Below are 12,998 nucleotides of genomic sequence, written 5' to 3' on the forward strand. Positions count from 1 at the left end.
ATGGTCAGAAATACATCTTACAGATGGAAGCTATGATGAAATGCCACTTTAAATAAGCAGCCCCTATATTGTGCAAAGTCCCCCCATCCACTCCCTCAAACCTCAGTGCACTCACTCCCTCTGTATTTTGTCATCATGGGCAGACAGAGAAATTCTAGCCAAGATGCATGATTTAACAGATGTTTTGCAAAAGTTCCATTCTTCTGGCCATCAGCACATGTGGAGCTGTCAGGAGCCCTGTAAAGATTTTACAAGCCTTATAAGTCATAGTTTATTGAGCCTGGGATGGAATTTAATATATCATCATGGTTCTGGAAGTTCCCTCCTTTTTGTGTGATAGAGTCTATAGCTTTATTTAAACCAAAAGTGTTGGATATAAAACTGTACAGACGAAGCTCCGCATTGGTGCCCCTGTGTCGTCACCTTCTAGCACTGCCTGCTTGTTGGCTTTGTGAGAACAACATTCTCACTTTCTTCTTAAGGACTGCTTCTATGAGCACACCAGATCAGCGTTTCAGCCAGATTTTCATTCATGTTATTTTCCTTTGGATGCAATATTTCCCAAAGTTTCTTAAGGATCCTAAAGTCTTAGAAAATTATCTAGCAGTCCCATTTTACCAAAACTGTCATCTGCTGTATGAAGTTTCAATCATGCCAAAAAGAGTCGGGATGTCTCAGCTCTTATAGCATTTATTAAAACTAGGAGTAAAAAGTGACATACAAAGCTTTATACAAAATCTAATATTCCAGGCAATTGGGATGCCTGGCTAGTTGAGTATATCTGTATGTTGGCTTGTTTTTGCCAAATTTGAAGAGTATGTGAGCAGATTCATTGGCAGCTGCCATTTGTCAGGCACGTGACTCTCAACAGCTCTGTGAGATAGACATGTATTTTTTTGTAAGTTCCTATTTTATACATGAGGAACCTGAGGTTTGGAGAGATGAAGTGCCAGGCCTAAGATTATAGAACGAGTCTTTGGCTAAGACTTGGATTTCTTGGCTTTTTACTACACCACGACTTTCCGCTTATGCACTGGGAGGGACCATAATGTCAATTATGGTCTGGAATCAGCTTGGAAAGAGTGAGGCATTGAAGCCAGAGAGATGTAGATTCAAACCCCCTGAGGAAGGAATGTTTTTCCATGTCATTTCTACTTACCAATATCTATCGCTTCCTTAAAGCTTTTCCTGACCCTTCTTTTTCTTTCCTGCCCTCAATAAATGTGTGGCTGTCCTTCTTCGAATCCCTAAAGCACTTTGCTTATAATTCTTTTGATCACAGGTTATTGTACTTGAACTATAATAATTTGTTCATTCTTTGAACAAAATACAGCTATTTTTGAGAGTCTCTCATATACAAGGTCATGTGCTCAATATTCTGGGAAGACGTAGATTAAAAAAAAAAACACAACAACAACATTTGGATAATGCCTGCAAGGAGCTCACCCTTTAGTACAGGAGGTAAGGCATGTCCGTAAGAATAATAAGTGGTGTTCCTTATTGAAGACCTACTATGTGCCAGGTCCTGTGCTAGGCATTTTACAGTATCTTTCCAACTGACTTTTTCCAACAGTGCTGTGAGATAGAGGTTGTAAATCCCATTTTCAAGGTGAGGAAACCGAGGGCAAGAAAGGTGGAATGACTTAATCAACTTTACCCAGCTGCTTAAATGGAGTAGCTGGGATTTAAGGCAACGTCTGCTTGCCAAGCTCAGTACTTGCTATTACACCACACTGCCTCTCTGTGGAACAACAGGTAGAAGGTTAGTGAAAGTGTCATCATAAGAGGGGCACAGCAAACGTGCTAAGGGAGCTCAGAGAGGGACAGCGTTTTTTGTACTGGTCTTTTTTGCACTGCTCCTCTTCTTTCTTCTCCCCGTCCCCTCCAAACACAGGGAATGGGAACTGTCATTTTTTCACCTCCGTATCCTCTGTGTTGTGAGCCCATGTTGTGAGCCCATGGCAAGCGTTCAGAGCATGTGGGTGGAATTGCACACGGTGACAGCTTTCACAAATGGGACACGGTTGACATTTGCTCCACATCATGCAACACTCACTCTCCAATGTGAACCTTGCTGGACAGCTCTCCTTGGGCTCCCTCCCATGGGTGGCCCTGGGTAGTGATAGCATCACACAGGCAGAGAGGGCATTTAAAACACAGCATTTCACTGTGGGCTTTGCTATGTTTTATTAGCTGCATTTCTATGATTTTGGAGAGAGGTGTTGGAGTTTAACTTCCTTCGTTCACAGAAATTTTTATGCATCAGTAAAGGGGTGCTTGGGTAGGATTTTAGGGAAGTCGTTTCCTTTCGTATTCCTTTTCTAGGGTAAATATTGGATATCCTGTCATGATTTTGACTGTTGAATGCAGTTATGAGGCAATGCAGTGTAGAAGGGGGTAGGAGAGCATTGTGGTTAAACACGGAGGCTTTGGGATCAGGTCCATCTGGGTTTGAACTCCAGCTTTGCCACTTAGCAACTATTGGACCTGGGATAAGTCACTTAACCTCCTCGAACCTCAGTCCTCTCATTTCAAAAATGGGAATGATGACAGTTCTTGTAAAGATTGAATGACGTGATACATATAAAGTGTCCTACATATACTAAACTCTCAGGAAGTACAGTTAACTCTTGAACAGCAGGGGGTGAGGGGTGCCAACCCCTGGCACATTCAGACCTCAGTATCCAGGATTCCACTGTATCTGCAGATTCAGCCAACCACAGACTGTGTGCTATGGTAGCCTTTATTACTGAAGAAAATTCGCGTATAAGTGCATCTGTGCAGTTCAAACCTGTGAGGCTGAAGGGCCAACCGTATTAGCAATTGTAATGATAACTAGGCCATTTAAATGAGACAAAATTTGGACTGACTTTCACCATCTTCTAATAGTATTCAATGTTTATTGCCCATACACTATGTATTAGACAGATGCAATCATTCTCATATCCTCACTGTCAAATATGGTTTTCAAGGAATGCTAATGTAACATAGGAAACACAAGTAATTCTCATAATGAAAATGTCATGCCAAAGGATATACTCACAATTTCTTTTTCTTTTGTTTTTTCACTTTTCTTAATTTCCTGAGAGTAAGAAATGGCACTGTGAGTTCTGGGAAGTGACCACCTAGAGGGGTGGGAGACGGAGGGTGGGAGGGAGATGCAAGAGGGAGGGGATATGGGGATATATGTATATGTATAGCTGATTCACTTTGTTATACAGCAGAAAGTAACACACCCTTGTAAAGCAATTGTACTCCAATAAAGATGTTTAAAAAAAAAGTACCCTTTAAAATTATAGTCATTTACAAGTGAAAGAGTATGCTATTAATAATTAGGTTGGGAAAAGAGAAGTAAATCAGATTGTCCCAGACAAATCTGAATATATGGCACCCTGCATAGAGTTTATGAGCACAGGCTGTGGTATCAGAAAGACTTGAGTTAATTGTGAGTCTATTAAGCTCTCTTCTCTACTCCTTTTTTATCTCTTCCATGCTGCCTATTCTGTTATGTTGTTGGTATCATGTATTTAAGAACACAGGCTCTGGAGTCCAAATAGGTATGGAGTCCAATCTCTCCCCAGCACTTACTGGCTGTGTGACATTGTACAAGTTATTTAACCTCTCTGAATCTCAGTTTCTTCATCTGTAAAATGGGTATAATGACTGTACCTATATTATATTGTTTTAAAGATTGCGGAAAGTAATTATGGAAGACTTTCCAAGTGGGAATGTGTGAGACAGCTCTGATTAGAGTGCAGAGTGTGTCCCGGGGTGTGAGTGAGGAAGAGGATTGGCTATGTTAGGTGGGTCCAGGTTGTGAAAGGCTTTGAAAGTCAGGCGGAAGTGTTTACCCTCAATATGTTAGTAACTAATAGTAACTAGAGGTTAGTAGTGCTAACCTCTTTTTGAGGCCTTTGCTCAATTTTCACCTCCTCAGTGAGGACTTCTCTGACAATCCCAGTGGTGAACAAATAAGACAAGAATCTTTGCCCTCATGGAGCTTTCAGTCTGGAGTGAGGGGAGAAAGAAAATGAACAAAAACCAGATAATATCGAAGATTACCAGAAGTGTCTTGAAGGAAATGAGCAGGATGCTAATAGGGATTAATGGTAGTGTGTGTGAGAGGGTAGTGTGATCTACTTTATATAGAGTGATCAGGAAAGTCCTTTCTGAGGAGGTGAGACTTCAGCTGAGATCTGAAGGCTGAGAAAGAACCACATGAAGAGAAGGGGAGGAGCATTCCAGGGACAATAAATAGCATATGCAAAGACCCAGGGGCAGGAAGGAAAACTTGAGAAGAGGTCATCTTGGCTGGAGAGTAGTGAGCTATGAAGACAATAAAAGAGGGTGATGTGATAGAAAGTGACAGGGGATGGGGGGGAAGGGGCAGGTCCTTTAAATAAGGGGTCAAGGAAGGCCTCTCTGAGAATGTGAATTAAGACCTGAGTGGAGACAAGGAATCGGCCATGCAAAGATCAGGGGAAAGAAATTTCCAGACTGAAAGAATGGCCACTGCAAGGGCTCCTAGGTACAGCATGCCTGGCCTGTTGAGGAGAAAGCAAGGAGGCCATTGTGGCTGGAGTAGAATCGGGGGGTAGGGAGTGGGAAGTTGGAGAGCTGGGAAGGAGCCAGATCGCATAGAGCCTTGCAAGCCATGGTGAGGCCATTGGATCTTACTCTCAGTGAGATGGAAAGCATTACGGGAGCATGGGGGGAGGTCTTTGAGCCAAAGAGTACTGCAGTCTCTGTCTCCTCTGGAGCCCGCAGACATCTCTTTTTACACTGTTCATTGGCTTCAAAGGTAAACTAACTTACTCTGAGCTATCGTTGGCTGAGCATATCCTGTCTTGAAAGCTGAACGGTAATCCCTCTGAGTCAGGCACCAGGGCTCAAGACATTTGAATATGAAGTGCGCAGCACAGTGACAGAACCTCAGTGTTTGTGTGTGTGGTGAAGTGATGAAGCCCCAAGCTAGAAATGCAGGTAGAGAAGATAAAATGTATTGAGAGCACAATCCATAATTTAGGGGTTAGAAAAGTAGTACCTTCCTCATTGGAGTTTCTGGGCCTAACCTTAATTTTCAGGCACAGCTACTTCCAGACTCTGATGGGGTAAGACTTTCCTGGCTTCCTATTGATAGTGACGTCTCAGAAACAAGTCTCTCCTTTTGCTGAACTGAGCCTTTAAGCAGTGCGTCCTCTTCTCCAGAAAGGCCTCAAACCTTCATAGTAATAATAATGTTAATAGTTAACACTTTAAAGGACTGCTTATTGTGCTTTATCTTAATTATTTCATTTAAGCCCCACAACAATCTTGTGAAACAGATAATCTAATTATTAATATTACTACTTTATGGAGAGAAAACACATTCAGTGAGGTTAGGCTACACAGCTAGCAAGTGGTTTACGTCTGCTCTATCCCAGAGCTCAGGGATAGCCTTAAAGCACAGGATGGACTTACACAGTAGATGCTCAATAAAAACTCAGTTGACTTGAAGTCAGTTTCTAAAGCCCAAGATATTATGTGATTGACTCCCATTCCAGCCAGACAGGGCTACTCCAAATTTCTACATAATTTTTTTAGGGGGCAGAGATTGGTTTAATGGGGCCCATGAATATGTCTGTGGTGAGTGGAGGGGAACTGCCATAAGTTTTCTAAGTCTTATGAGTGATATAGGAAGGGAAATGTGAGCTCTCTCCACCACCTACCCCCTCTACTTCATTCAGTAATACATTTCGTTTATGAAAATCTGTGGTATTTTCTTAAAAGCAAGAGAGGCAAGGGGGAGCTCCATAATTTATACCTTGCCAGTCTCATCAGTGCCTTAGCATAGCTCCCTTGTCAGGCAGTGACGGAGAACTGGATACTCTCGCTGGGAATTGGGACACATGCCAATGGTCGCAGAGAGCTCAGCAGCTTTGCCTGTATTCTTAGGTCTGGACTAGCCAGTCTAGCATGTGGATCAGATCATTTTGTTTTGACACTGAATTGAAATGAGGGGGAAGAAGGTGCCTGTTTTATGAGGTTAAAAGGCAAATAATTCATTGGAAAAGTTCGAGTTTGGTGTATCATTAACAGAGGAATATGTGATTGATCCAGGCTGGGTTTAAAAACATGTAAGACTGTTTAAAACTAGAATTGTCCCAACAATCCTAGAATTAAGATTGTCCCAAATCTGGCCATGGTTTAGTTGTGTAGAGTTGGAAAGGGGCAGAAAATGTACGGGAGCCTAATACTAAAAGCACTTCAGTTTCATATGTAGAGAGACAGGTTTTTACATGTAGGTACAAATCCATACTGTAGGATAGACTTGTTTATCAAAAAGTCTATTTTTTGTCTACAATAGTAATGCAGTCACTGATTATCGAGCCTGATTTATTTGCCAGACTTTGTGCTGAGCACTTTGCATGCATTGTCTCATTTAATTCTCACAACAACCCTATGAAGTAGGTACTATTAGGTACTTTGCATTGATGTGGAAACTGAGGCTCAGTGTGGTTAAGTAACTTGCCCAAGATCACGCAACTAGTAAGTGGCAGAGTCAGAATTGTGAATTCCTGGCCTGACAAAGGCTTTTAGTAAGTCTAGAGCCACCAACTCTGAGGACAAAGACCTGAACAGTTTATAAAATGAAGTACAGTAGAGGAATACATCCCAAGGGCTCTGCCATGTGTGTGTGTGTGTGTGTTTGTGTGTGTGTGTGTATCTTAAATTCTTTAACAGAGAAAGTGGGTAATTTTCATTGTGCTTCTTAAATAATGATTGCCTAATTGCCTTTAACACTCACAGCCACTTAGTAGTTAAGTGATGTTTGTTAGGAAATTCTCTTGGCAGTCCCTTTTTGAGAAAGATGATCAAAAGCACATCAAGATTGCCAGTTAATGCCATCATTATTTACTTAGTATAAATTTACAATAACAGGAAAATATGTTCGTGGAAATAAAATATCATCTAAAGAATTTAAAGAATTGAAAATGATTCCCACCTTTGTTGTTTGGCCTTACCTTCCTTTAAAAAACAAACAAACCTGTTTATCACTTTGTCATAGGAAACAATGACTGTGTTGATAAAAAAAGAAAAGGTAAGCTTAGGTAGGAATAATAAATAACTATCATCTTGGATGAAAAGCCTTTGTAAAAAGTTTTTTAAATCCTTGAACTATTCTTTTGAAGAAAGGCATGTGGTTTAAAGGTTAATTGAGAAATCAGACACCTAGGAACGCTACCTATGTCTACCCACTGCCAAAATAACATGAAAATTGATAGTGAAGCTGCTCCAAAATTAGGTCAACTTAGTTGCTTTCACTTTCTCCTTTATGGACCCTTTGCTCCCACTAAATCGGTTCTTCCTCGGTTATAACCTACGCTTTCCTACCTTGCTGTCTTTGCTCATGCTGGCCCCTCTTCCTAGAATTCCTTCTTCCTCTGTCCTCATATCTCCAAATCCCCAGCCATTCTTCCAGGCTAGCTCAGGTGCTACATCCTCTATGAAGCTTTCTCTGATCTCTTCACAGAAACAATATCTCTCTACCCCCACCTCTATTACTTTAGCAATCTCACAGCATTTGCTTTTATATTTCTTGAGGCTCACATCACTCTCCACCTTGAAATTTAATTTTTAATGTATTTGTCTTATATCTTTTCCTAGTATCTAGATCTCCTGCAAAGGAAGCAGAATACATTTTCACTCAGCCTTGGGTAGTCCTCAAATACCAAGCACAGTGCTTTAATTTAAAAGTCAATTAGAAGCATGCATTCAGATTTGAGTGCCTACCATGTGCCAGACACTGGGTTTGCAGAGTGAACGGAACAGTTCCTGCCCTCAAAGTATTCATGAGAGACAGACATGTTAACGAAGAGTTTTAATATGATCTGGCAAATAATATGATAGAGTCATGAACAGGGAAGTACGGGAGCCCAGAGTTGGAACCTGACCAGGGAGAAGGCCTAGTCTAGAAGATGAGTGGTCCTGGTCAGAAGGTGGGATATTCAAATTTATTATTTCAAGGTGAAGGCATTCTAGAAGATGGCAATATTCATGTGACCATGAGAGCTGAGTAGGCCAACAAATGTGAGTCTAGGATGTGGGATGGCTTTTCCATCTGGCCAATGGCGCTGGGAACTGAGGTAGAGAGGACACCGGGGATCCAGATGCCAGAGTCCTCAGTGACTGAAAGGGAATGTCCAGGAGAAGGGTCAATAGTCAGACCAGGGAAAAGTAGAATATGGTACCTCCAGATGGCATAAACATTATAGGCAGAGGGGCTCTTCATGAAGCTGGAAGAATGGCCTTGTAAGGCAATGGGGAGGCAGGAGGGTGTTGATTCCCTACTCTATTGCACCCTCTCCACTCCAGAATTTGAACGTTTAGAGATCAAGCAGCTTTAATTGGTGAGAGATATATGTGAGGCTCACTGTCTTTGTAGAGAGCCAAGTCTTTGTTAAGGCAGGAAGTAGAAGGCATTCTGTGAAAACACCGAGGGTATACAGGTGCTTATTTCTAAGTTGAATAAATATAGATAAAGCTGATAAAATAGGACTGCTGGAAGGGACCTCAACGATATAACCTAGTCCACCTTTATTATTTTTATAGTTGAAGACTCTGAGGCCCAAGGAAAAGAAGTAATTTTTCTCCTGGGCTTCAACAACTAAATTTCTTTTATTTTTCAAGCAGATATTTTGATACATAGATCAGTGTCTTCTTAGATATTTATGTCTGATTTCTTCTCCCAGCCCCCAGCCCTAACCCAATAGTGTGTCTTCTGACCACATGGACCTTGAAGCTTCCACCCACACCACCCTGCTAAAGCAGCTTTCACTTAGGTCACCAATGACTATCAGGTCACTAAATTTAACAGAAAATTTTCAATCCTCATCGTATTCAACCTCTCAGTAGCATTTGGTACTGACAATCAATCCTTCCTTCTTGAAGTACATTATATTCTTGCCTTCTATGAAACTACAGTCTCTTGGTTTTATTTGGCCACTTTTGGGATCTCCTTTGCAGGTTTATCCTCCTCTTACTTGGCTATTAAGCACTGAAGTTCATAAGGGCACTATTCTAGATACCCTTACCATCTCACTCCATACTCTTTACCTGAGTGATTTAATCCATTTCCATGGCTTAAAATACTGTCTTCATGCTGTGGATAGCAAGATTTATATCCTCAACCCAGGTTTCTTCTCTGAGTTCTAGACCCCTATGTGCAACTCAACATTTCTACTTGGTTATAGCAAGAGTATCTCAAATTCAACTTGCTTGCAAGTGAACTCATGATTGTTTCACCCATACTTACTCTACCTCCAGTGTTTGGTATCACAGTGAGTGCCAAAACAATTTACTCCATTGGGCAAGCAAAAAATCTGAGTCATCCTCAACATTTCCCTTTCTCTCAACCTCCACATCAAAGTCTTCAGTGTATCCTGTTGATTTTACATCTGAAATATCTCTCAAATTCATCCACTTATCTTCATCTCCATTAATACCATATTTAGTCAAGCTGTTGAGGTAGACTTTTTTTTTGGTAACAGCTTTTTTGAGATCTAATTCACATACCATAAAATTGACCCATTTAAGTATACAATTCAATGGTTTTTAATATATTTATAGCAATGTGCCACCATCACAACTATCTAATTTTAGAACATTTTCATCAACTCCAAAAGAACCCCATAACCTTTATTTTTTTGATTAAATTTTTATTGGAGTGTAGCTGATTTACAATGTTGTGTTAGTTTCTGCTGTACAGCAAAGCGATTCATATATATATATATATATATATATATATATATATATATATATATATACACACATGTATCTCCACACTTTTTTAGATTCTATTCCCGTATAGGTCATTACAGAGTATTGAGTAGAGTTCCCTGTGCAATACAGTAGGTTCTTGATAGTTATCTATTTTATATATAGTCGTCTGTATATGTCAATCCCAATCTCCCAAGTTATCCCTCCCCCCTCTTATCCCCTGGTAACCATAAGTTTGTTTTCTACATCTGTGCCCCATAACCTTTAGTACTCACTCCTCATTCCTTCCTACGCACCCCATGGTCAGCCCTAGGTAACCATTAATCTATTTTCTGTCTCTATAGATTTGCCTATTCTGAGCATTTCATTTAAATAGGTTCATACAATATGTAGTCTTTCATGACTGGCTTCTTTCACTTAGCATAATATTTCAAGGTTCATCCATGTTGTTAAATGTATCAGTTCTTCATTCCTTCTATGGATGAATAATATTCCCTTGTAAGGATATATCACATTTTGTTTATCCATTCATCAGTGGATGGATATTTGAGTTGTTTCCACTTATTGGCTGTTATGAATAATGCTGCTATGAACATTTGTTTACTAGTTTTTGTGTGGACATATGTTTTCATTTTCTCTTGGGTATATACCTAGGAATGGGATTGCTGGTTCATATGGTAATTTAATGTTTAACTTTTTGAGAAACTGCCAGACTCTTTTCTAAACTCACCGCATGATTTTACATTCCCAAGAGCAGTATATGGTTTCAGTTTCTCCACATCCTTGCCAATACTTGTTGTTATGTGACTTTTTTTAAAATTGAAGCACAGTTGATGTATAAGATTATGTAAGTTATAGGTGTACAATATAGTGATTCACAATTTTTAAAGGTTATACTCCATTTATAGTTATTATAAAATATTGGCTATATTCCTTGTGTTGTACAATATGTCTTTGTAGCTTATTTTATACCTAATAATTTGTACTTCTTAGTCACCTACCCCTCTATTACCTCTTCCCCACTGGTAACCACTAGTTTGTTCTCTATATCTATGAGTCTGCTTCTTTTGTGTTATATTCACTAGTTGTATTTGTTGTAGTTTTTAGATTCCACATATAAGTGATATCATATAGTATTTGTTTTTCTCTGTCTGACTTACTTCACTTAGCATAATACCCTCCAGGCCTATCCATGTTCTTGCAAATGGCAAAATTTCATTCTTTTTTTATGGCTGAGTAGTATTCCATTGTATATATATACCACATCTTCTTTATCCATTCCTCTGTTGGTGGGCACTTAGTCTGCTTCCATATCTTGGCAATTGTAAATAATGCTGCTATGAACATTGGGGTGCATGTATCTTTTTGAATTAGTGATTTCATTGTTTTCAGATATATACCTGGGAGTGGACTTTTTGATTCAAGCCATCGTAGTGAGTATGAAGTGGTAGCTCATTGGTTTTGATTTGCATTTCCTGAATGACTAATTATTTACTCATGTGCTTCCTGGATGTCTGTGCATATTTTTTTGAAGAAATGTCTACACGGTTCCTTTTCCCATCTAGCAAATCAGGTCATTTGTCTTTTTATTATTGAGTTATAAGAGCTCTTTATATATTCTGGATACATGTCTTCTTTTACCAGATGCAAAGAGTTTGAAAATATTTTTGTCCCATTCTGGGGGTCATCTTTACACTTTATAGTGTCCTTCAAAGCATAAATCTTTATAATTTTGATGATTTCCAATTTATCTATTTTTTTCTTTGAATGATTGTGCTTTTGCCTAGCCCATGATCATGTAGGTTTAGACCTATGTTTTCTTTGAAGCATTTTATAGTTTCAGCTCTTATATTTTAGATTTTATATTTAGGTCCATTTTGGGTTAATATTTATATGTGACATTAAGTAAGAATCCAACTTTATGCTTTTGCATGTGGATGTCTGGTTGTTCCAGACCCATTTTTCAAAAAGACTATTCTTTCCCCATTGAATTGTCTTGGCACCCTTGTCAAAAATCAATTGACCCTGAGTGAGAGTCACAGTAGACACTTGTTTTTCCCTGAGCCACTCTAGGCTGTTTTCCAATCCATTCCCCACATGGAAGTTAGAGTGCCCTTTCTGGAGGGTGTATCCAATCCTGTCACCTCCTTCTCAGCAATACACTTAAAACCCTTTAGTGGGTGGGTTCTCATTATCTTTAGGATAAAGACCAAAATTCTTAAGATATGATTGAAGACCTTGAATGGCATTCTACAGAGATATAGACATTAATTAAATAATCACACACCTAAATGTAAAGCTTCAACTGTGACAAGTACTACAACAAAATATGTCATGAGAGTCTATAGTGAAGGGATTTGGCTCAGCCACAGGACTCTTGCATGTGCTGTTTTTTTACCTACAAGGAAGGTGTCTGTTTTTTTTCACTGCTATATTCTCAGTCAAAATTTTTAAAAACTAGATCAAGACTCTAGGTTCTAGTTTGATTCTACTGTTGATGTGGGGAACAGGAGAATAAACACCACTCAGCAATATTATGCAAATACAAACAGCTAAAAGTAAGATCATCCACATCTAACCAATTGGTGGTAGCATCTTGGAAAAGAATTACAATTATTACAACCAAAATCACAATAATAAACTTTGTCAAAGAAAAAATGATTTCATCAAAACTGTAGACACTCCAAGTCAAATGTTAAAAACAGACAAACACACCAGACTTCCAATCAAACAAAGTAATTGGATTGGCTCTTGTTTAAGACTTGTATGAGAGGCATCCCTTTCTTCTAGGACTCACTGAACCTTGCATGGTCAAACATCTCTAGTACATACACTCCAGACTTTGCTTTTAAATAGTCTGACACATTTTATGATATCCAAACTTTAAAGAGTAAAGTTTCCTAGATGGTAAGTTTCAGTTGGTTTTAGTAACTACTGCTACTTAATGTGCAAGAATAAAAATCATAGAGACCAGCCACATTTTGCCTGTTATGTGATATAGACATGTTTTTTGCTGCTTAGATTAAAGGATAGTATTTGGGAGTTACTTTTGTTTTGTTTTCGTGGAACTTCTTGGCTTTAATCGACACCTGGTTAGGTCTTCTGGCTATAGTTACCAGACAGCAGACAGAGAACTAAAGGTGAATAGCTACATTGAACATGTAGAACACAAGAGGACAGATTTAGCAGAATGGAGTTTTACTATAAAATTTTTAAAAATCATAATACTCTGCTTCATA

The sequence above is a fragment of the Mesoplodon mirus genome (assembly GCF_964341445.2).
Source record: "Mesoplodon mirus genome assembly, chromosome: X".
Lineage (NCBI taxonomy): Eukaryota > Metazoa > Chordata > Mammalia > Artiodactyla > Ziphiidae > Mesoplodon > Mesoplodon mirus.